At 41.9% G+C, this 26,311-nt stretch overlaps 1 pseudogene; it reads right to left on the bottom strand.

Moving 5' to 3' along the window:
• Window positions 1–24,133: 24,133 nt before the first annotated feature.
• The window catches only part of LOC114704080, a 147,122-nt pseudogene continuing 144,944 nt past the window's right edge, over window positions 24,134–26,311 (bottom strand).

Consider the following 26,311-nt stretch of genomic DNA (forward strand, 5'->3'; position numbering starts at 1 on the left):
CACTCTCTCCTTACTTATTCCATATAGTACTTGAGGCCATAGCTAGAGCAATATGACAACTAAAGGAGATCAAGGGGATACAAACTGGAATGGAGTAAGCGAAAGTATATTTATTTGTAGATGATATGATAGTATACATAAGTGACCCTAAGAATTCCAGTAGGAAACCCTATAGCTGATAAACATTTTCAGCAAAGTAATTAGATACATAATTAACTTAGAAAAAATCAATAGCCCTCTTATATACAAACGACAAAAGAAAGAAATCAGGGAAACAGCACTTTCAAAATAGCCTCAAGTAATATGAAATATCTTGGGGTAACTATAACCAAACAAGTAAAAGATGTGTATGATAAAACTTTAAGACATTAATGAAAGAACTGAAGAAAAATATCAAAAGATTTCCCATCTCATGAATTGTAGGATTAACATAATAAAAATGTCAATCCTACCAAAAACAATTCACAGACTCAATGAAATCTCTCTTAAAACTCCAACACAATTCTTCACAGATCTTTCAATGACAATTTTCAGCTTCATTTGGAAATGCTAAAACTTCTGGATAATTAAACAAGTCTAAATAATAAAAGAACTGCAGGAGGTAAAACATCTCAAATTTAAAGTTGTCCTACAGAGATATAGTAATAAAAACAGCATGGTATTGACATAAAAACAGATATGTTGGTCAATGGAATTGAATTGAAGACCCAGACACAAAGCCACACACCTCTGGACATGATTTTTGATAAAAAAAAACCAAAAAAAAACAAAACAAACAAAACAAAACAAAACAGAAATACACACTAGAAAAAAGATAGCACCTTCAATAAATGCTGTTGGCCAAATTGGATGGATGCACATAGAAGAATGCAAATAGATTCATTCTTATCACTGAACAAAACTCAATCCAAATGGATCAGTGACCTCAACATAAGGTCTGATTCACTGAACCTGATAGAAGAAAAAGTAGAAACAGCCTTGAACTCATTGGCACAGGAAAAGACTTTGTGAACAGAACACTGTTAACACAGATGCCAAGATCAACAATTAATTAATGAGATATCATGAAACTGAAGAGCTTTTGCACAGCAAGGGACACTGCCATTTGGACAAGGCAGCAGCCTACAGGAAGGGGAAAGATTTTTACTAACTATGCAACTGATAGAGGGCTAATATCCAAAATATATAAAGAACTCAAAAAACAAAACAAAACCCTGAGTATCTAGAAAACAAATAACCCAATTAAAAATGGGGTACAGATCTAAACAAAGAATTCTCAAAATATAGGAAACTCAAATGGCTCAGAAACACTTAAAGAGATGCTCAACATCCTTAGCCATCAAGGAAATGCAAATTAAAACTTCTTTGATATTTCATTTTACACCCATCAGAATAGCAAAGATCAATAAAACAACAGCTCATGCTGGCAAGGATGTGGAGTAAGGGAACACTCATTCATTGCTGGTGGGAGTGCAAACTTGTACAGCCACTATGGACATCAGTGTGGTGGTTCCTTGGAAGATGAGGAACTTTTTCTTCTATCAGGTTCAGTGAATCAGACCTTATGTTGAGGTCCTCCATATCCAGCTATACCACTCCTGGGCATATACCCAAGGGATGCTTCATCCTACCACAGAAACACTTGTTCAACCATGTTCATTTCTGCTCTATTCATAATAGCCAAAAATTGGAAATAACCTAGATGTCCTTCAACAGAAGAATGGGAAAAAAAATAGGTACATTTATACAGTGAATGAAACTCACAGGTAAATGGACTGAACTAGAAAAAAAAAATTATCCTGAGTGAGATAACCCAGATACAAAAAATCAAAATGGTATGTATTTGCTTATATGTGGGTATTAGCTGTTAAGTCAATGATAACAAAGTTACAATTCCTAGAACCACAGAAGTTAGGTATAGAGTAAGAGACCAGTGGGAACTGTTAGATCCCATTAGGTAAGGGAAATCGAATAGATGGTTATGGATGGTGTTGGGGGTAAGAGTGGGAATATGGGAAGACACAGTTAAAACTAAGGGCCATTTGAGAAGAATTATGGAAACCTAATACATAGGAGCTTCCTAAAATATATATATATGTATGTGAAGGCAATATAAACAAAATCACCAGATAATGGGGGAGATAGAGCCCCAATGGGTCATCCTTTGTCACCAGATGAAGCTTCCAGTACTAGGATAGGCTTACATCTAATTGAGTTGTTGGTCAAAGGGGAACCATAGGTAACCCCAAATAACCCAGGCTGTTGCCAAGAATATGGCTGCTCTCCTCGAGGCTCCATTGCTGTAGACAACACCTACACAACTCAATGAACATGGAGAAGTCACACTGGTGCCTCCACAGAACTTCCGTCCCTATGTTCTAGTGTCTTTAGTACAGGAAGGTACTCTGCAGGCTACCAAAAAAAAACTTAAACGCCAAGCCAGCCACAAACCATCTGATCTACAAAGGTGTCTTGCCTGAAAGATATGCTAGGACAATGGTGGCAATAAGCTTATAGGAGTAACCAACCAATATCTGGCTTGACTTAAGGTCCACTCCATGAGATAGAACCCATACCTGACACTGCTTGGGTGACCGAAAACTGGAGACTAGAGAGTCCAGGGACCTGGGGCAAAATCAAGTACTACTGTTGTGGAATATTAATGTAAGATGTGTTACATTTGTTTATGCTGTGGAATATTTGCTTAATGATGTAAAGATGTTTTACATTTGTTTGATTAAATAAAATTAACCTGGGGTTAGAAGGCTGAGTCAGCAACTAGCTGACAGGAAGTAGTAGGGAAGAACCATGTATAGGTAGGGTTCTTAAGTGGGGGCTGAGCAGAAGGATGTGCTGTTTTTGGAGAGCAGCGAGCTAGAAGGAAGGTTAGCTACTTGTTATTCAGCCTCTCTGAGTGAGCAGAATTTCACCTCAATCTCTAAATCTTGAGTTCTATAGAAGGATAGAGATCTAGTAAAGTTCCCTTTAGCAGCAATGATAGAGCTAGTGCCTGAGGGAACAGAATTCCTGCCTGGCCACCACCTGTGCAAATCACTACTGGCAGCTGTGGAATTGCAATTGCCTGTTAGGACAGCAGTTGATTACGAGGCAGCTACCGAATTTAACGAAAAACAACGTAATACTATTACAGAATTTTTAAAAGTAGCAATAAAATGATTCCTAATGACATTCTGCATACCCACTGCTCAACCATCATCAAAGAGGCATCCTTCTATATCCGATGGGAACAAATACAGAGACCCACAGCCGGACATTTATGCAGAAAGTGAGAGACCTTGGAACACTCAGCACTAAATGGGATGTGTCTGTTAAATCCATCCCCTTAGGGACTAGGGGACCCCGAAGAAGAGGGGGAAGAAATAATATAAAAGCAAAAGAGGATGGAGGACACCAAGAATAGAAGACCCTCTAAATTAACACGATTAAAACTCCTATGAACTCAGACTGACACAGGGAACACAGCGCATATGTGTGTCTACACAAGGCCCGTTATGTACATCTTATGGCTTCCTGTTTTTGTGTTCTGATGGGTTTCCTGGGGGTGTGAATAAGTGGGTCTCTGTTTCTTACGTCTTCTCTGGGTCTCCTGTTTGTTTTGTCCAACTCTGATGTCAGTCTTGTTTTGTTATATTGATTTTATTATACTTTACTATTATCCCTTAGTAGCCTGTGTTTTCTTATGAGAGACAGAATAGGTGTGGATCCAGAAGGGAGAAGAGGTGGAGAGGAACTGGAGGAAAAGATGGAGGGGAAACTATAAATCTTGATATATTATGTGAGAATAAGATATATTTTCAATAAGGGGGGGAAGAAAAAAGCATACACAAAAAAAGACATATACTGGGTTTTATCATGAATTTTTGAAACTTTACTGAAAAAGCTAAAGACATTTCTAATAAATGAAGACATGAAACACATTAATGGGTAGGTTAATTACTCATTAACCTACCTGTTACCAAGAAACCAGGTTTCCTATGTTTATGAATTGATCCCACAAGTTTCCAACAAAATGGTAGCAGATTTTTCATGAAGCTGTGTGGCTAAAATCTATCATATATTCTGGTAGACAAAGTGCTCTTCACATCATGGAAACACACAGACTACAGATTTCTTACACATTTCTACAGGAGAGAACAAAGGAGACACACAGAAGCTCTCACACACCCTATGATACCCTCTGGAAAAGGCCGGGAACGTTAGGAAAGATTCACCGAGGGAAACTTCCATGTGCTGAAAACATGATGTGTGTTCAGAAGGTGTGCTAACAAGGGGCACATTTTCAGTCCATCACAGAGGCACACAATAAAAGAAGGATGAATGCTAATTTTAGTGCTAGTGAATTCTGAGAAACACTGAAACAGAATGATGAAGGAAATGTGAATTGGTTTAATCTTTCATGAAAGTAAACTGTCAATATAATGTAAGCCTGAATAATTTTATACTCTACTCTGCCTGTTGAAAATACCTTCAGAAAATAATGTCACTTAGTCCAAAAAAATTACTTACAGTGGTGTTCATGACAAAGACACAGGAAACCTTTAAGATAAGTAGGAAAAATAAGGTTTGAAGCTGTGTTAAGATCCAAATGTGTTACTCTGTTAAAGGCTTTCTGGAAACTGCAATGTTGAACTGTCTTTTGCTGCTATATGCTCAATATGTTCCAAACATTACATTTTGCTTATAAAGAAAAATAACTGTAAAATTGGGCTTAGAAAGCATTAAAAACAAATTAAGTTATTTTGGGTCCTTGCAACTGTTTTTCATCATTAAAACAGGGAAAAGAAATAAAGGCAGGCAGTCTCTTTAGGCAAATTAATCATGTTAATTGGATTTATAGTATATTCACTTCATGTTTCAAGAAGTAAGCTTAAAATATACTTAGTAATCAGCCAAGTAAAATATTTTGGCCATAAAATTGGCAGGGAACTCAAATGCATAATTACCTAAAGCATATAAATACAATACATATAAAACATATGCTACATATTTATAATTAATGCTGAATACATTATAATTTCAGTATCTCTTGTATAATTTCCCTGCAGTAAATAGATAAAAGGTTTTCCATGTCTCCCTAAAGGGCAACAGTAGAAAATAAAGAGAAGAAGAAATTTAAAAAATCTATAGGATAATGAATAGCATGGATAAATGCTATGTGCTATATATCTCAATCATAGACATACAACTACTCTATTTCAAGACATGCAGTAGAAGGAGTGAGAAGAATCAGCATGCCCCCTCTCCTTTTGCAATGACAGGTCAAGACCACCATGATCTCTAATCTAACCTTACTGTGGTCTGATGAACCATATGTCTGACACTGAATTTATACAATTTAAAATGTGAAATAAATTAAGTAATTCCAAACATTTCATCCATACATTCACATGATTCATCCTTGAAAATCAAGTTAGTGGAGTTTAGAAGAAACAGAATTAATTAGATACTAATAATCCTAGACTTATCCGCCGATTTCATAACCCCACTGTGTTTCGCTCTCATCCGGGGAGTGATGTAATTGACACCATGACTAGATTTTACGGCTACATTCTTCTAGGTGGCTTCTCTCCTCATAGTCTGCCACACCACTGCAGTCTCCGTCTCTGTCTAAGTGTTCTGGAGGTAAGGGGAAGAGGTCAGAAACATGAAAGAGCCAGAAGCACGGGGTATAAAATTGCGAGGAAGCAATGAAGGAAACAAGAGCATGGAGTGGAGTAGGAAGGGGGCCGATACTCATTTAAGAAACCTTAGCATTGAGAATAAGCAAATGTTCATTAACAAACCTGGGCTAGACGATAATCAAAGACCGCTGCCTCACAGCAGAAAACATGTAACAATGGTCGAGACTAATTCTTGGCTAGAGGTGCACATATTCCATGTATGTGCACGTCTACCAATTTTTTTGTTTTTCTACTCACTAACTTGAAACTTTATCCAAGGGGAGTCTGTACACCTGGCCAGAATGCCGCCTATTGTAGCTACTCGTACATGGTAGGAAATGAACCTTTTGTCTAGGATGTTGGAGCTATTACTCATAATGTTTACATCTACAGCGCGAGAACTTTTTGTGAGATGAAACATTGCGTTATAAATTGAGCTGACATCCATTCGATGCGAGCACTATCACATGGGCTGTTGAATGGTTAACTATGATTCTCAACTCGCGCATCCATTGATCTCAATGGAAGCTGAGAGAAGTTTGCGTCAACTGACAGAGTTTATGTATGTTGAGCACACAAAGTAAGTGGTACCTTATGTCTTTCTTGGGTGATCTCTGTTACCGATTTCCGAGGCTGTCCATGTAAATTTAAGGAGATACATGCGAACTGTGCTTCTTGGTATTGAAAAGTTATTACTCGACTTTCCGTGTCGTACTGAGGCTATAAAACTTTTGTCTATAAGTTTCATATGATGTCAGCATAGAGTTAAGCATGGCTTTGAAAAAAATGTCTTATGGTACGATTGTGAGAAGAGTATCTAGAAATTATTAAAAAGCTAACACAGGTAGTCTAATTCAACTGATTCACTCACATTGCCACATCACTTACTAAATATCCCAACTACTTTAATAGGGAGTTATTTATCTTCTTATATAGATTTTCTTGATTCTCTTTTTTCATATATAACAACCTTTCAAGTATTCTCTATGTATTCAGTCCTCTCTTTTTTTTCCCTCTCTAGTAGATTTGGGGGTGGAGCATCGCCTAAACCTGGGAACAAAGGAACGCGTTCTATATATATGTAAAATTGTTGTCTTATCTCCTAAATTCACTTCGGCTGACTTGATTTGGGAGGATTAATGTAACTGGTCATTATTCAAGATAAGCACCAAGCCAGCTGATAGAGCATACTTCAGAGAGTGGAGGCAATTTTTTATCATGAATGTGATCTTCAGACAAATTGGAAAACCACGTCCTTAGGTATAGATAGTTGAGGCAATGTGCCTCTGAGCTCAAAGGGAGCAGAAATATTAATTGGGTAGAAGCACTTAATCATGTTGAATATGGTATTTCGAGATTGATATAGCTGCGGACTATTAAGAGTATCTACACACCATGGAAGTGCTTAGTTCAATTCCCCACCAATGCTTCAGACCATTAAGCACAGACAGGAGATAAGACTTACCTCCATTGTGCCTTACAGACCGACCACAACATACAAAATCAATAATAACATCTTAGGTGTGGCATTGCTTATTTGTGTGCTATATTCTGACTAGGCATGGGGTTCCAGGAAGTTTCGATGTAGTTGGAAGTGGGAAGAACAAGGACTTGAGGTACCACCTGAAGATTAGATGGCTGGAGAGTTATTGAGCTTATATCACTCTCGCAATTCCTGATGATACTCCTGTAGCATTGGTGATGGCGATTTATCAGGAACGTCCTGTTCTTCATGCTCATATATTAGTATGTACTCTGGACATGTCAATCATTATCAACATGGTCTTGAGATTCAAGAACCTACTAGTTGGTCACTTTCCAGACCTTTTTACAGTTTGATAGCTTGCAACCTGCTACAGATTCTCCATTTAGAAGGTTTCAAACTGGATGTGACGAGGTTTGGGGCTTTCCTTTGAACAGGTTACTCAGGATATTTTGCCTGAAACCTCTAGAGCTCACACATCAATAATCTATATTTTGTTATCTACGTTTACTAAGGGACTTAAGAAATACCTTAAATATTTGCATTCAGATATTCTACTTAACGTCTATGGATGCATGGGATATAGCAGGTCTGTCCACATTGGGATGTAGAGAACATAGGGTTCTGTGTGTTGCCGCACATTCAACCATGAAGTCTTAAGAGTTGGATCCTGATTAGAGTTGTACAAGTTTACCAAGAAAGCAACCACGATCCCAAAATCCTAGGATTAGGGAAGCAGAGTCTAACCAGCAAGGAAACTTCACCTTTTATTCGACACTCAAAACGTTACAAAGTCCATAGAGCATCTATAAACACAGGACATAGAGCTGTTTCTCCCATAGACGCCCTCTCATTCCATGTGTTTTGTATTACTCACTATCGTACATAGAGAGAGGTTCAAGCTCAACATTGTTGTCTTTTGGTATCATTCTTGGTAATATGATGAAGGAACAACTGTCTAACACGTAAGTAAAGAGATATATATGAACTCAGTCGCGCGGAGATGGAGCCTAGATTTCACGAGAGTCATGGGACAAAAAGTGGAGTTAATTAAGCTTGTGAGGGTGTTATAATTTTGTGGGTTTTCACACAATATGCTTCTAGTACCGGCAGAGTAGAGTATACATAATATTTGTCTGAAGGCTAACAATTATATTGGACAGTTCCTTCAGCTAAACTTATCAATATCTAAGCATAGATAAATTGATGTTATTAATCATCCACATGAAGATCGTTTCTACACAGCTGTCCTTCTATCAGTCTCCGTTCTCTCAGAAGTGTCAGTGTCGTTGGGCAGGCATAGGATACACTCTCAAGGCCCCAAATCCTTCTTCATATATACTACCAGTAATTTAACATGCAGCAAAACTGTTTTCTTCAGCAGCATAATGAACTAGTGTTGGGGGTATTCATTGGAAAGAGTACATTTGATGCGCTCACTTCTTTCAAAATCGAAATCGTGAGTCTAGATCACATACTTAGTTGTAAATTGTTTAAGTTCTCTACTCTCGAATAAAAATATATAAGTCATTTCATCGAGATGTTTTTTCTCCCTCTTCGTGAAACTAACCAATACAATCTTATATTGGGGTTATGGGACTAGCAATATGGTGCCGATTACTTCTGGATTAGACGATGCTCTATTCCCGACTCCTCGCCGCTGGTCTTCCACCATGGATGTCTATTGATGACACAATTGAACTGTATTCCACGCTCAAAAGTAAGGGTCCACGCTAGTATTCTCCTGTTATAACGCTACAGAGGTACACCTACAGCCAAATGATGGGAGTTATCATCACGGTCAGCGCGATTGGAGCTGTAATCACCTCTGGTGGAGCGCCTAAGAAAATAGCTTCACGGAGGAATTGCATGCTGACTTCTTGTCTGCGATCTCCTGAAGGTGCCGCGCCTCTCCTTTGTAGAATCAGTGTGGAAGGAAATGTTTGCGAAATGAGGATCTAGTGTCACTAGGTGGTCTAAGGGATGATCCCCTCCATGACATGTTAAAAGACGCAGCAAGCTGGTGCGCTGTACTCACACCATCGAGAGAATGATCCTAGCACAGTAGAGGGGTCACTACAAGGAATATAGAAGTCAAAAGACTGTGACGACCCAACACATCACAAGCTTCATGCTTACACATGAGACTGTGGAAATTGGGCGCTGCCCCAAATCAAATGTTTGTGGTTGTAGGATAAATGCTCCCAACTCTTCCCCTTGTCGCTGGGTCGTATACAGAAGTCAGGCCACCACAGAAACTCAGTAGACTTTACTTTAAGCTGGCGGCTGGAGTGTCACTCTCCTGTATTGCAATGGTTAGGCCCATTTGAGAGAGAGTAGGACGATAGTCTCACTCAATTCCTCGTTATGCAGTCATTAGTGACTGACCTGTAATGGGCCTCCATCCCAGAAGAATAGACAGTCAGCAGCAGCAAGCAGCAGCGGCTGTGCAGACAGTAAGGGACAGTAAATTGTCTGACAGATTGGTACAGTTGGATGAAATTGCGCTCTTTTGAGCCTTTTTCAGTAAAGTTTCAAAATATTCATGAATAAAACAGTATATGTCTTTTTTTGCTGAGTTGTGGTCGGGCCACTATATGTGCATTCTCTTTCGTCACACGTCGGCCCAGTACTTGAAGCAGATTTTTGAGACATGTCTCAGGAGCAAGACAGCAGTTTAATATCGGTCTGACTGAGTGCTAGAGAGCAGTAATAATGCATGAAGGGTGGTAGGAGGTAAGGAGTAGAAAGAAGGATGTTTCGCCCCAATCCAATGGCTGAGAACTGGAGACGAGAAGAAGGGCACCAGATATACCGCTACTACAAGACCCACTCTAGCCGAAATTAATACTGTGCAGCCTTGTCCTGGTGTAACGAAGCAAAATACCCGAGATAATTTAGGGCATAGGAGCCTTGCAATACGAGGAGCATGGCACACAACACGTACGAGCTAGTGGTTAAAAAAGAGAAATTCACCAAGTTATACTTAGGCCTAAAATAATACAAGTAGTGCACATAAATAAACACACACGACTGTGCAGAGGCATGGGAGTCTTGGCAATTATCTGAAAACACTGTGAAGGACTCCGAGAGACGAGACCGCTCAAAGATAAACCTCAAGAAGTACGTAGACAAGGATGGCTCCTGGACTCTCTATGTAGACCCAAACCGTTGAATGGTCACCCATCCCGGACTCACCCTATAGACTCACATGAAGCAACAACAAAAGACAAGTGAAAGCCCTGCGACTTCCTTAAGAGTGATTAGCAACAAGGAATAGGCCACATCGGAGCCTCTTGCTAGTAGTGAGACACACAAGGTAAATGGCGCTCGGTAGCTTCCCTAATGTAGTATCCCTGATGGTGCAGATTCGTCGCAGCTGGATCTCATCTCCATATGTAGGAGCATTTATTGGAATAGCTCCCTGGGTGAGTTACTTTCTTATTGTAAGAGAGGCGTCTAGTGACTCGTGCCAACTCGTGTGTGGTCTCCTCACTTCGTAGACACTACACGTGGCACTGTGCTTGGCCTTGGGACTTTCCAATATTATGTATGTTAAGTGATGCGCCCCTTGGCACCTTCTTCTATGTCAGGGACAAGGGATGGGTCTCCTGCGCCCTATCTTCCCTAGTGGTATTGAAACTTAAGAGACTGTTCTGGACCAACTATCTTGCATTTCTTCACTGCTTGCCCTATGGATGCTGGCAGTTGCCTAAATTGGTTCGGTTATCCTCCAATCGGCATTTTATCGGGGCTAATATATATTCGTCCGGACACCTGGTTCACTCGTGGGTGTGTGTGGGACGTACTCAAATTGATCGCTTCACAGTTAGGCAACACGTATCCAACAACTAGAGCCATAGTCTACTAGACTGGAATGTAAGTATCATGAGGGTAATTTGCTCCTTTCTTTTAGATGTATGTGTGAGAGAGAACAGATTAGAGATGATGAAGCCATGTAATATGTAGGCACTAGATCCATCTGTAATAGAAAGGACTTCCTATATGTATTGGGAACTGGAGGTCCATGTTAAATCAAGACATGATTTATTCACATTTGCATTTCTACGCGGCTGCCCTATCACTAGACATGTTTGAAGGGCTCTAAGGCTCACGCCGCCTACTGGAAATTGAAAGCCATCCTAGATGCCATACTGACCACGGGGGACACGACACACTTATCTGAAGGAGTCTTGTGACGCACCACGGCTATGGCGAAGTACTCTGTGTTTTGTTGGGCTACGTCTCCGATGATCGTGGTTTAGAGCTTCCCCTGTAGGCGGATTTCTCTTAGCGCTTTTCCATCCATAGCGCCCACCTGTCTATATCTCTATATACTGTCCAAGTTGGAATCCGAGCATAACTGTCCCTAAGCTTAGATCACGGTCTTAGGCACTCTAGTTCTATGCAGCTTAGTCTCGTACGTCACTGCCTATCGCCTCTCGAACTGCAAGACCTTCACGACAGTGCCTACTCTAGATGGCTGAGTATTCTGAGAGATGAGCACTATGATTGACCAGTCTATTCAGCATGCATGATCGCTATGCCGAATCTCTAACTAAAGTAGATCCTTATGATACCTTTCAACACTTCTATATCAGGGCTGAGAAATCAATCTTCACATCAGCAACAGCAATATATTTCATACTTACTGGACTACAGTCTCACCCCTAGAATCACCCAAATTCAAAACCTACATCACAACTTAATAACCTAGGTTCTTCCTACTAACTTTGTGTCTTAGTAAGCTACAGGTTTATCTTATTAGCTCTGTGATCTTTACTCTCAGACTGTTACCTTTCTATACAAGCACAGCTGTGTGGAAATTGTTTTATGTATGAGAACATGAGAACATCACCAGTCTATCTAGAACTGGGAGATGATACCCATCAGAAGAAGTTGACCTGGCACGGATAGTGAGGGCTCACCCCAAGCCTAAAGGCTACGTCGAGAAGAGGAACAAAATTCTAGACTCATGTATGTTTTATAACAAAGGTTCCTGACAGAGGAGATACACTCGCCATCGCACAACAGTAGGAGGGCCACTAAACTCATGTAGGAGTCCTCTTGGCCCAGTCACGAGGTCACGCTCCCGGAATGGTGTTCGCTCCTGGAGTATCTCTGGGAACGAAGTCAAATTCGGTCAACAGAAAAACGTGAGTGATGACAGGATATCAGGGCTGAGTGTCTTAGTAACAACTCACAAAGTCGAGCATTAGAGACATATGAAGCGCTCGAGCCCAAAGACCCAATATGCTTAGAGGTGGGTGGTTGATACGGACCGCCCTTACACTGCCTCCTTGTTTTTGAAAGAGCTTCAAAATAGTGTTCTCGAGAACATCTAGTCAAGTGTAAGGCCATATATTGGTCCTATTCACACCATACGAAAACTGGGACCTGATCATCTACAGCAAGGGACAGAAGTAGATCGACCTTTTGGTACGAAGTAGCAAGAAGTATGGGATACATTAGATTGTGCTGAGCGCGGGGACGTCTAATAAAGAGTGTTTTGGCGGGTTTTGAGGCTCAGCCCTCACCAGAGCTACCTCCTGTAACCCTAACAACGTATCAACTAGAGTCACTATATGGACGGAAGAGGGGATTATCGCTGCTGGGTGAGGGCACACCAAAGTATTGGAAGTGTACGGAGTCGAGGAGCGAATGGGAGTTGCAGAGATGTGAGCAGACACTTTGGGGAGAAAATGTGGTATGAGGTAGCAATATGCTGTCTACTGGGGAACCAATAATGGAGCCTCGCTGAGAGGACGAGCTAGGCTGCCGAATAGTTGTCCGGTTGGGAGCAGAAGCGAGGGGCCAGGCCAGCCTCGGTGCGACCTATTTTTGTGAGGTTGTGTGAGTGACACACTACTAGAGTTCAAGCTCTACATCTTTCAAGAGCGAGCAAACAAAAGGCATGCAAATGAGTAAGACAATGTTAATGAATATGAGACACTGAAGCTGACGCCCTAGTGCACTGGGAAGCTTTTCTCTTACCAATGCGCCTCCACCGATACCGGGAGGCCATGGCTCGACCATTGTGAGGAGGAAGTATCTCTTGAGGTCTCATATGGCGCACCTCTATGTACGCTTAAGAAGCATTGTTTGATAACAAGTTATGGTGTTTATAATAATTTCGCGTTACACTCTTCATCAGGTAAGGATTACAAAAGAATAATCATCTAAAACCAGCTTCACAAAATGGATAAACCAAGAACAGCTATTTCCTTAAAGGAGAGAAATGCTCTTCAACAGAGAACGAGAAATATGTTTAACCTTGCCATGAAACTATCAGGCATATACAAGGATCAATAGCCCCACTCAGATGTAAACATTACAATCTGCTCTAAACCTGAGGCACTGTCCCTCAAGCCTGTGAAGTTGCCTACTATTTGACGTTCAGGTATGTCATTCGGCTTAAAGGTGATCCTACACCCAAGCGACTTTGGAAGTCACATCAGCCTTGAGAACACAATCATAAGCACTAACCCATCTATTCGATTCCCCTTCACTGGAAGCAATAGAGCATATAAACAGATATGATATCAAAATAAGAGGTGACAATACAACTTGTCTGGCATTACACAGCTACTACCTCTCGCATAAACTAATATCACTAAGTGTACGGAGTCTACACTAAAAACTTGCTTCTCTCCCATAGCGAGTGATATTGTAATAAAAACTTCACGGGGCCTCTGGGAGTGAGTATCGAGTCAGAGTAAGGTCTAAGCAGGCCCTTGCTGACGTCAATAGCATCGAGGAATCTGAAGTCTTCACAGTCCTGAGGAGGCTGACACACACTAAAATAACATACAATTCAATGCGTAGGGCTGTGTCACACACTTTGTCTCATCCGTAAATCTGGGTTATCCCTCACTAGGATAATATTTTTTTCCAGCCATGTTGGGAAGGGGGGTACAGAGAAGGAGGATGGACTCACCTTCACGAGGGCACCTGTGGGCAGGTCTGCTCTACGCAATTCCATCCTTTCAGTTGATTTGGGAGTATGGAGATGTAACTCACCTCTGTCCTCATATATGGTATGTAAGCGTCACAGAGTGATCAGATTGCGAGTGTATTGCACAGAAGCAGTTCACTCTAGGTCTACTTGTGCTGCCTAACCATGTGCACTTATCAGCGAGCGCGAACTATACTATCCACTACACACAACTAGTAGTGTAGGAAGAGCACACATCCCATCAGGAACACACTCAGATCGGCGAAGCATTGAAACACAACATATATAGTCTATCGACGACAAGCTCAGAAGTAGTTCAGTACACATATACATGCGAAAAAAATGTAGATTTCTTTTTAAATAGCAGAAAATATTTGGGCTTGTTCTAGAAGGATAAGAGTCCATTACCATCACAGCAGGGAAGTGTGGCAGCAGCCAGACATAGCAAATGGAACAGCTGAGCACTCACAAAGCAATTCACAAGCAGGAAGCAGAAAACAGATTTCTTTTCTCTCTCTCTCTCTCTCTCTCTCTCTCTCTCTCTCTCTCTCTCTCTCCCTCCTCCCTTCCTTCCTTCCTTCCTTCCTTTCCTTCCTTCCTTCCTTCCTTCCTTCCTTCCTTCCTTCCTTCCTTCCTTCCTTTTTTTAAAATCCAGTAAGACAGTATCTGCAAACACACACACAACTAACTTGCCCAAAGAGCTGGAGGCAATCTCAAAATTTCAGAGGGAAATTGTTATCATTTCCTTACGGACCTGGCTCTCCATCAACACAGTCATTAAAGAACAGAACTTGTCAAAAAAAATCACTTGGCCGCTTCTGGCGCTGGGCGCAGCTGTTGCCACTCCTGAAGTACCTACCGGGTCTGCCAGCAACCCCTGTCCCCACGCCCCATCCCCAGCTTTCAATGGTTTTTTTTGTGCGGTTAGGATCCTGTGGGACAGAGAATAACCTGTTCTGATTGTGGCCATTAATGGACTCAGCTGGCGCCGGGGAACATGAAATGGGAACTGAAAGGCCCATCTGAGAAGTGTGTGGGCTGGAGGGGACAGCAGGCACTCCCACTTGGGATGGTGAACAGTCACTGAGTGAAGGGGTTCCAGCATCTGAGTCACACACAATGCTTTGCATTCTACTTGCTCCTGTCTGGGCAAGAACCCAACAAAGGAGCTGCCTGAACTTCACCTTGAAGGTCAACCCAAGGGACCAGAGCCAGGTGTCTGGTGCTGGGCCTTCTGAGGACCCAGGGACCTTCCCCCGCCCCCATCCCCTGCAGCTTGGGGCATCTGGAGGTGAGAAGTTAGGCTTTATCTCTGCAGAGATCAGAGGTTGAGTGGTGATCTGCTGACTTTTCTAAGTGGGGAGCCAAGCAAAGAAAACTCAGGCATAGGTTAGGTAGGGAGACATTCAGTGATAATTCTTCCTTAGGCTGCCAGGTCATCATGTAAAATATCGTGCTTGTATTTAACAAATGTAACTATTTTACTTAGAAAATAGGGAAAAGGGAAAGGGAAAGAGAGAGAGACAACTCAAATATTTAAAAATAGAATAGCTAGCACATTTGAAGAAAATCCAAGTTCCTTAGAAATACACAGTATCTGCAAACACACATATAACTAACTTAGCCAAAGAGCTGGAGGCAATCTCAAAATTTCAGAGAGAAATTTTTATCATTTCTTCTACTTAGGCTTGGAGAATTTGACATGCTGTTTTCTACTCCCCCACTTCAAACTGACGAAAAAAAACCCCAACAATCTCCATGTTCAATTAGATTAAATTAAATTAAATTAAATTAACAACCAGAGTTTGTACCCTGGAGAGAGACGTATGAGGAAAATAAGTGGGATATACCAATGTTTTCCTAAATACAGTGAGATGTATCAACACACTATTTTGAAGAATAAGGTGCAAAGAATTATTTATGCTTCTCCTAAGTTTGAGTTCTAGCAATATGAAAATAAACTTCCTTGTCTCAGAGTGAAACTATTAACTGTGCATCCCAGGACGTCCCGTTTGGAAGGGGTATTTTTTTTTTCATCTAAATTGTACAGATTCATCAGTGTATACTCTTTGAGAATAGTATGTTGCTTGCCTATGGAAGGTCACTGTCTTTCTGCTTGGGGAAGCACAGAGGGAGAGCAGGCCACCCTCTGACTGCCCAGGGCCAGCAGGCCACCCTCTGACTGCCCAGGGCCAGCAGGCCAACCTCTGACTGCACAGGGCCATGCCTGCTTTGTTCCCAACATAGTACTGAGCACCCTGTTACTCTCAGTGTTGGGTCACAGAGGGTGAGTGACCAAGCACACCCACAGGGGCCACGTGGTCAAGGCGGAGCTTCAGGGCCATGACACACTTCCCTTGCAAGTCCAGGTAACTAGAGACCACTAGGTCTTCAGAGCTGGGTAGGTGAGCCCCACAACATCCCCCCGGAGTGCAATCATGCCCTTTCTCCATTTCTGGGAACTCTACAGGCTTCGCTCTGGGGGGTCTGCATGGATTGGCCTTTGCTTTCTGAAGAAAGAATCTGGTTATTTCTCTTGGCAACATAAGCAAACCTGCCCTTCCCAGAGGCCTTTCTCCTGAGGTTTGAGCCAATTGCTGTTGATAATCTACCATCTTCTGTCCAAGCTTGCAAGCTCGTTTCTTCACTGTGATTCATGTCTGAGTTTCTTTTGAGTCAAATTATCATATCTCCCTGGTGAGATGTGCCACATGACTTTCTTGTTAGAACAAAAATCAAATACAGAACCTGCATGGAGAATGGCTCTGTGTCCCTTCCCCCAGCACGTTTCCCTTTGTTTGGACACATTTCTGTGGGCTACTTGATTGCTAATGAAGCCTCCCTGGGTTTCGGGCAATTCTCAGACATGGCTGACTTGGAAAGCACAGAGAATTGGCTAGAACAGAGGAGCAGGGGAAAACCCACCGTTCCGAGAATCTTGAACAAAGCACGCAACTGAGTTTTCCTTGTGGATTGGACAAAAGCAGACAGACCAAATGCCTGAGCATAGCACTTCAGGGCAGTAGCTGAGGATTCTCAACCTTTTGTCCTGGAGATGCTTCGGTAAAGGCCGTCTATGCTCCAGTAGGTTTGGAGGCCAAACATTCCAGAACATTTGGAATACTTCCTTGGCAAATAACCTTTTCCTTTTTCTCATTTGCTTTTTGGAGTTCTAGTTATTTCTGTGTGTCTCAGAGACATAACTTAAAAACCAAACTGCTTATACGACATAGGTCCATCTCCACACAGGAGGGATAGCCCTACTTTTGAAGTGTTCTTTGCTTCTCCCCACTTCCAAAACAACATGACATTTAAACTTCTCACATAGTATGACCCATTAGATGTTTCTCGTAACCCTCAGATCTTATCCTTTAACACCTACTATGACTCAGGCATGTCTCCAGAACATGTCTGTTCTCTTGCTTTGTGTCTATATGGAATGTCTCTCTTCACCTCCTTGGGGAAACTCCCATTTTGCTTTAGAGATGAGTCGCTCTTGTCCCAGGTTGGCTCAGGTGTCCCCAAGTTCTTCATAGGCCCCTGAATATTTGTCTGGGTCATGTACTTTTCTACTAGATCTGCAGCTGTTATACCCCAGCTCTGTCACCACACTGAATTTACAGAGGGTGGGGGCAATGCAGTGTTCCCCTGTGCATCCCTGGCAGTGAATAACTTATCACATTAAACTCCCTGAAATCTTACTTTGCTGAAGATAGTAATGTGACCCTTCATCTATTTTTCCCTTCCCTCTCTCCCTTGTTCCCTGCTTTTCTTTCAGACGAGAGTTCTATAGTCTATAATCAATATCATTACTTAGTATTTTTCTTGGACATAAAAACATTATTTTAGCCGGGCGTGGTGGCGCACGCCTTTAATCCCAGCACTTGGGAGGCAGAGGCAGGCAGATCTCCGTGAGTTCGAGGCCAGCCTGGGCTACCAAGTGAGTTCCAGGAAAGGCGCAAAGCTACACAGAGAAACCCTGTCTCGAAAAACCAAAAAAAAAAAAAAAAAAACAAAACAAAACAAAAAACAAAAAACAAAAACATTATTTTAGCAATAAGAGGTGTAGCATGTATTTTAAAATATGTTCTTGGATTTTACAGTCTTCATCCATAGAATCGATCCCACAACTTTTTATTTTCAAGTTATGATTTAGTAGGAAATATGGATAAGGGGTAAGGAAGTCATCTAGCTGTATAGATTTAGCAAAACATATTGCCACCTTTCTGCAAAGTACCTTATTCTGTCTCGGTGCTCCAAGTCCTGGTTTACTCTGTTCTCTGACTTTTAAATGCAAGAGGTGACAGAGATGATCATGGTATAGTGAGGTTTCCATAGCTAGTTGACACATCAAGTTGTGGAGCCCATTCTCAGTGGATACATTTACACTATATCTCTCATGTAGGAAACTCGGGTAACATTGTAGAAGAAGGGGAAGCAATTGGAAAAGCCAGAGCATCAGAGAGATAGTGGTGGGCTTGTGCCTGGAGTAATGTCAGGAACTACACCCATGGTCTCACAAACAGGACAGCTCGAACGTGAGTTGAACAAGGACAACACCAACAGATGTGCTAAAGTAGATGGCGGGAGTTGGGGGGGAAGCCCATTAGGTCTCAATCAACCCTACACAAAGACCTACAGGCAACCAAGAACGCTGAGAGTGGGAGAAACAGTCTTCCCAGGGAAGAGCATGCCAGTGAGTGATCTGATACCTAGTGGAGAGCCCTGAAAACACATATATGAGAACATTATACAGACTAGGCAGGCTATATTTATGACTCTATCTGCATGTATAATATATATATGTATATAATATATTAGTATATATATATTATATATTATGTGCACGTAACAAAAATTAATGAGAAAAAGAGACCATGAATTTGAAAGAGAGCAAGGAGGGATGTATGAGAGAGTTTGATGGGAGGAAAGGATGCAGTTATACAATAATCTCAAAAAGAAAAACAGAGAAAAAAGAACTGTATAGAGGTTTCATTTCACCACAGCAGAATGGCGTCACTAAGAAACAGATGAGAATGTGCTGGTGAGGATTCTGGGAAAGGAAACTCTTGAACAGTGGTATGCAAATCAGTTTGGCCGCTGTGGAAATCTGTATGAAGGTATCTCAAAAAACTAAAAGTAGAATCACCAATATAATCCAGCTACATCACCTCACTCCTGAGACTATGCCGGGTGACTCAAAGCCAGCACTACAGGGATCCTGCACATCCATGTTTATTGCTGTACCATTCATGACAGCTGAGTGAAAGGTGCAGCCTAGGTGTTCACCAACAAGTGACTAGATAAAAACGTGGTGTGTGTACCTAGAAGTTTTATTAAGTCATGGAGAAGAATGAAATTATAGGAAAATGCCAGGATAGAACTGGAGATCACTGTGATAAGTGAAATAAGCCAGACTCTGAAACACAAGTAGCTCTTGTCTTTTATGTGTGGATCCTATATATGCATATATACACACATATATGTGTATAATATTTGAACATAGAAACATGACCATCTGGAAAAATGAAAGGAATGAGTGAGAGGTAGAGGAGAGATAAAGAAAAGGGCACAGGGGGCAAATATGGTCAATGCACAGATATATTTGAATGAAAATATCTTGCACCACTATGCAAATGAAAATATGCCAACAAAAATGTTAAAAGAATATGACAGAGATGGGCTCAAACCCTACTATAATACAATTTCTGTATAAAGAACACAATGTAAATTTCTCTTGGATCTTGTTACTAAAGTTATTTTTTCTTAACCTCACTAATACTTCAAATGAATGTTTACTGTATGCTAGATAGAATTTTAGTTCTTACGATCTATTATTGACTAAATCTTCACAACATCTCATAGGGCTGATATCGGAGTAACTTCATTTTATGGGTGAAGAAACTGAGGGCTGCCAAGGATAGACAACTTGCTCAAGATTCTTAGGAAACACACACAGTTCAAGGCATGAGAGAGGGGGCTAAATCCTGTCACAGTTCTAAATCTAGCTGTCTTGGGCAGGCTTCTATTGCTATGATAAATGCCATGACCTAAAGCAACTTGGGGAGGAAAGGGTCAACTTGGCTATGCTTCCATATCACAGTTCATCACCAAAGGAAGTCAGGCCAAGAACTCAAACAGGGCAGGATCCTGGAGTCAGGAGCAGATGCAGAGGCCATGGAGGGGTGCTGCTTACTGGCTTACTCCTCATGGCTTGCTCAGTCTGCTTTCTTATAGAACCCAGGACCACCAATGAGGGATGGTACCACCCACAATGGGCTGGGCCCTCTCCCATCAATCACTATTTAAGAAAATGTCCCACAGGCTTGCCCTCAGCCTAATCTTATGGAGGCATTTTCTCAGTTGAGGTTCCCTTCTCTGTGATGACTCTAGCCTGTGTCAAGTTGACATAGCACAGCAACTGCATTTAAAAAGCCACCATTTGAAGATGTTCCTTATCCGCACGAGGATGAAGACTGCCCGGGTTTAGGGAAAACAGAACAAGAATATCGCAGAGCAGTCCTTCTCAGCAGATTCTCAATTTCCTAAAGCTTGGTTTTACTCACATTACAGACTTGGCCACAAAACTCAAGTAGTCGGGTGATAGAGACAAAGTGAGGGATGGCCAGGACCTGAGGCCTCATGTGAGCTGATACTTAGAAGGCATTTCCCCCTGCAAAACTGTATAAGTTCATCTACCCAATACCATTGCTCCGGACCAATGCTAGCATGCTCTGTAATGAAAGATGGGGTAAGGGGTGAGGTACTGGGGCATGGGATTATTCCTAATGGAATTTTCCATTTTGTATTTGCTCCGTAGCTCCTTTCCCTTTGCTTTCTTTTCATATATTTCACATTTTCTTTTCTCCTTTTTAAAAAAATTATTATTTATTTGAGACTCAGAGTATTTGCTTTAAAATCATCTTCCATGATCACTGGATGGGTTGCATGAAAAAGTAAGTTTTTTTTAAATGCATCAACAAATAGCATTTTATTTTAAGGTATAACACATCTTAATGAGTTGTCAATCAGAGAATGTTTAAAGTGAGCTGTAAGACATCCTAGTTTGCACCTGCAGATCAAATGTCTTCAGGAGATTGGAATGGGAAGTAATTTTGCATACATTCAGATATGCATTGCCCATAGTTTGTTACAGAAGTCACAAGGTAGGTATTTTTAAATAGTCCATGAAAAATTGGACTCAGCTATTTTATGAATTGTTATTTGAGCCTATAACTAATCTCTTGACATTAACATCTTTAATAAACATTTGAGCAATATCTGCATGCAGAGAATTGGCTAGAACTAAGACATCATCTCTATTCATTAGGCTTATATTTTCTCAATAACCTAATTTTGTCTTTCATAAGATATTAATGCTTTTGGAAGTCTTACTCTTAATCCTATTAATTCCTAAGCTACCCTTTAAAAGTGCATGAAGCAATATGCAAAGGCTGTCAATTTCACTGAATTATACATTGAACCGCTAAGGGTAAGCTGAGAATTTCAGGGCTGCTGAAATGTGGAGCTTCATCTGAAAGTGTTCTGGAATGAAACAAAACTCCAGGGACACAGTTGAGATTGGTTCCTGTGGCTTTGCAGGCTTCTGATCTCAGATTGCTGGCACCAGACCAGGTGGCGACTGCTTGGCTGGGCACAGCAGGTCTATGTCTGCTTTGGACGACGGGTCTATGCTTAAGAGCAGCTGTGCCTCAGCTGCTATTGGTGCCATGTGCGGTGGGTCTCGATAATCAAGCTGGACAGAGAGCTCAGCCTAAGGCTAAGCAGCACTGGGTCCAAAGTGAAGAACCGTGAGTGGCCAAGAGTGAGACACAGAGCACTGCTTGACACGCATAGGCAACTGATGGTTATAACACTCTAACACTAGTTCCAAGGTTGTAGAAGTAACCAGCTACTGTCTCTCTGGATTCAAGGCCCACTCCACGCAATGAAACCCACCTCTGACCCTGTCAGAGTAGCCAAGAACCTGAGACTGCATAGACCATGGGCCTAGAAGAAAAACAAACACGAACATGCTGCCACAAAAACATAATAACACAATGACCCTTAATGACATTCTGCTATACTCACACTTAAGTGCCTGGCTCAGCCAGCAACAGAGAACCTCCAGTAGAAGGGAACTAACACACAGACCCACAGCTGGACAACTCTGGAGCATTCGGCGCTAAGCGGATGTCTTCACCGGGGAGCTATGCAGAAGAGGAGGTGGGGAGATTGGAAGTCCCGAGGGGACGGATGACAGGAAGGAAACCATATCTTCCAGATACGTATGAATCCACAGAGACTGTGACAGCATGCACAGGGCCTACACAGGTCCAAGCCAGTTGGGGTCCCGGGGCTGCAAGGGGATGTAGACATGGGCTCCCACTCCTAAGCAAGAAGTTGTCTGTGACTGACACTGCTTACAAAGGAAAACCTAGTTTTCTCCAGTGGCATCTCACTGGATATATTAACCCCATGCCCAGTAATAGTTGGTCAATACAAACTCAATGGTGTTTCTTTCTCATATTGTTTTGTTTGGACAATTTTTATCTTATTGTTCTTTTGCTGATAGATTTTGCTTTCCATTTTTGTGTGTGTATGTTTCTTGTTTTTGCTTATTTTTTTTTTTAAGAAAGAGAGAAAGGGCACAGAGTTGGGTGGGTGATGGGGTGGGGAGGATCTGAGAACCGCCAGGAGAGGGAAAAAGCATGATCAGAATATATTGTATGAAATGTTTTCTTAATTTTAAAAAAAGCAAAGCATGAAATCATTAATCCCGTGCATTATCTCCTCCAAAAGTTGGCACCAACTTTTATAAAGTCTGCTTATATCCATTTACCGCTATTCTTTCCCACATTTCCAGTGTGTGGTGCACACCACTTGACTCATAAAATGCTTCACAATTGCTAACAGTGGAGGCTGGGACTTGGATGAAGCAGTCTATGAAACTGCAGTGTTTTGTTTTCCACCAAGTTATTCAGCCAGAACCCGAGGGTCTTAAAGCTAGCAACATGGAGACAGACTAGAGACCACTCTGTTTGGGCACTATGGGTAAGCACTGTTAAAACTACAATATAACAAGTCAGGATACAATTAACAAAGAAAAAAAAATACTCTGGTTCCAGATTAGATGGTTCCAAAATGTGAGCTGATTCTACAGACAAGGGATTGATTCAAAGACTATCCCAAAGTTTAGAAATACACTCCTGCATACTTCTATTTCTATTGCGAGAAGTCATGCTCTTCAAAAATGACCCCAAGCTTATTCTACTAACATAAAGAAGCAGCTGGGTGGTGGTGGCGTACACCTGCACAGTACACCTGCACACACTCTTGGGAGGCAGAGCCAGGCGGATCTCTGTGAGTTCGAGGCCAGCTTGGTCTACAGAGCAAGCTCCAGGACAGGCACAAAACTACACAGAGAAACCCTGTCTCAAAAAACAAAACAAACAAACAAATCAACCAATCTTCCTATTTCTTCCACCACACCTGCACAGCACACTGCACAGCACACTGCACAGCACACCTGCACAGCACACCTGCACACATGCTCAATGGGGAGTGTGCTTTGAGTTAAGTTCTCAAAGTCAGAATGCTCCCCCAGTTGGAGAATGAGATTCTAGCAGAATTTGCTGATGCTAAAGCTGAGGAAGAGGAGAATCCTGCATTTATGTATGGTAGGAAAGATGTTATGGTCCCAGAAAAGGCCCTGGCAGGTGTCCCCTGGGGCGCCCATGACAGCAGCGTGCACTCTGGAGCAGCTAGAGCTGTGACAAACCGCCAGCCCCTTTCCATTGACTCTTCACAGTGTCACTTCACTGGTGGATCTATAGTGGCTCTAAGTGAGGACTCGATTCCTGAGACAGCTTCAGAATTGGGATTTAACACTGAACTTAGTTTTAGGAAAATGGCTGAGCAGGAGGAGGGGAACGACAGCCTATGGCCAACACATGTTTCTATAACCAGGAAGTAAAAGGGAAATGTTTTTCCTTTCCTGCTGAACACATATGAACTTGGTAGTAAGTCTCACCAGCACCTGGGAAAACACCAGTAGATGCCGCGTCTGGGCCTCGTCTGGCATCTCTGGGATCCATGCAGCTTGTTTAATATGTTGCCAGGCATCACCTAGCCCAGGCTCACCTCATACTCCTCCTTGAAGCCATAGCCCTCAGCACACTTCATCTGAGTGATGTGTTGGAGGAGGTCTGCCACACGGATGGCCGGGTGAAGCTGTCCAGTCTGGTAAGGCACGTCAGTAGCCTCGCGCTTCTTGTATGTATGGGACTGAACTAGGCTGCTGCTGGTGTCGCTGGCCATTGTGTGGGTCTCATCTAGAAAGGAAGATGGAGAAAAGAAGCGTGAACCATCAGGCTGAGTCAGGACCACAGAATGCTAACAAGCTGGCTGATGACATCCCTCACTCGAGGACGGCTCAGCCAGAAATCAAACGTTGCACGTTCGTTTTAAATGGGATTGGCAATACTGCTAGGAATGAGGTGGGAATCTTTGCTCTTACAAAGCAGTCCAAACGAGATATTGCTTCTGCAAAGCTCATTGACAGGAGCCTTCCGGCGTTTCAGTGGTAAAATTGGTAAAAAGTTTCAATCCGAAACTTCATCAAGACCTGGCGCCAAACCAGGCTTGTCCACATCCAAATGTCAGCGAATTAATTTGTGTAATGGAGTAAATAAACTCTACAAATGTTCTGTGAGCAAAAGAAAAGTGCACAAAAATGGTTTGGCATATAAAGCTAGCAATGCGGATGGATGGGCACTGGGTACAGGAAATCAAAGGAAGAGGAACACTAAGAGGGAACTGTACTGGGAATGTTGGGATGAGTCACTTTGCATGCTCTGGGATCCGGAAGCTCAACGAAAACACCGTGGGCCAACGCGTCACACACGGAACGTTCTATGACAGCAAACATGCAGGCCAGCACAGGGTGGCACACTGGCTCCGTCAAGTCTACGGTAAGACACACCCCCCCCGCTCCCTCCGCAGCTTCTCCAAGGGGCGAGTTTGGGGAACTTACCATTGATTGGCACTTTAAAGCGGATACATATCAGGAGGAAAGAGAGGAGAAAAAGGAAACAGGACATAAGCAACAGTACTGTGCAGATCACTACAGGCACTTCTACTGGGGCTGTCTGTCAGTCTTCAGGGAAACTGTCTACTGAGAGGTGATCAGAGGGCGGCAAAGCCTTAACCCTCCCATCATGGTAGGATGGAGTTGTTTTCAGTTAAGCACTCAACAAAAAAGGAGGTTAAAATTAGTGTGTAATTGCTTTTCATCCCCCATGAACCAAGAAATACTAAAAAAGGCTATTTGTATTTAATTCATTTGTCATTTAAATTTCTTGAACAAAGCCAATCAAATTGTACTAGAAAATTAATGTCAAAATTTGGCCAAACAAGCCTAAAGAGGCTCTGCTTTAATGAGCAATGACTAGCAAATTAGATTAATAAACTGCAGAAATATTATCTATTAAAATATTGAGGCACATGTGTTCAATTAAGGCTATTCAATTATGAATTTCATCTTCTATGGGTTAACTCTTTAAAACGCCGAATCCCTTTAGTAGTTCCATGAACTGGGAAGATTTTTTTTTTTTTTTTTTTATGAAATCACAATGCTAAAAACCATTTAAAGGGAGATATCAAATCAATTTCATGTATAAATAATAAAAACAGATGAGAAAGGATGGGAATTCCAGATTCTGCATTCACAGGTATTTCAGCCATAGTGGTCGCTAATGATTTTTGTTACTGTTCTACTGAAAGGCTCAGTCTTGAGGAACTTGGTGAGCTGGGCCTGTCCTGCAACCCTGCTCTGTCTGCATGGCAAAGCCCCTGGGGATGCATGGTATGAAGGGTGGCACACAGGTGTGGAGCTATGTCGCTGTTGCTGAAATGACACCCCAATCACAAGGCGGCTAAAGACACAAAAACGAAATAAAAAAAAAAAAAGGGTGGTAAGCTGAGTTTATGATTTGTTTTTGTTTTTCATTTGGATTGCTTTGAAATTTAGCAATGTCTACGTTCCCATTTTAATAGTCACCAATACAGCCCCTGGAAATTTGCATCTCAGATTTGCTTGTTGGCAACTGCCAAGAGTTATCAGCGGGTGGCAGGACCCCTGCTGAGGTACTCAACCCAGTGGGCTCTTAGTTCTCTAGGAGAAAGCTCTGT

This window comes from Peromyscus leucopus, unplaced genomic scaffold, assembly GCF_004664715.2.
Source record: "Peromyscus leucopus breed LL Stock unplaced genomic scaffold, UCI_PerLeu_2.1 scaffold_630, whole genome shotgun sequence".
NCBI classification, from domain to species: domain Eukaryota; kingdom Metazoa; phylum Chordata; class Mammalia; order Rodentia; family Cricetidae; genus Peromyscus; species Peromyscus leucopus.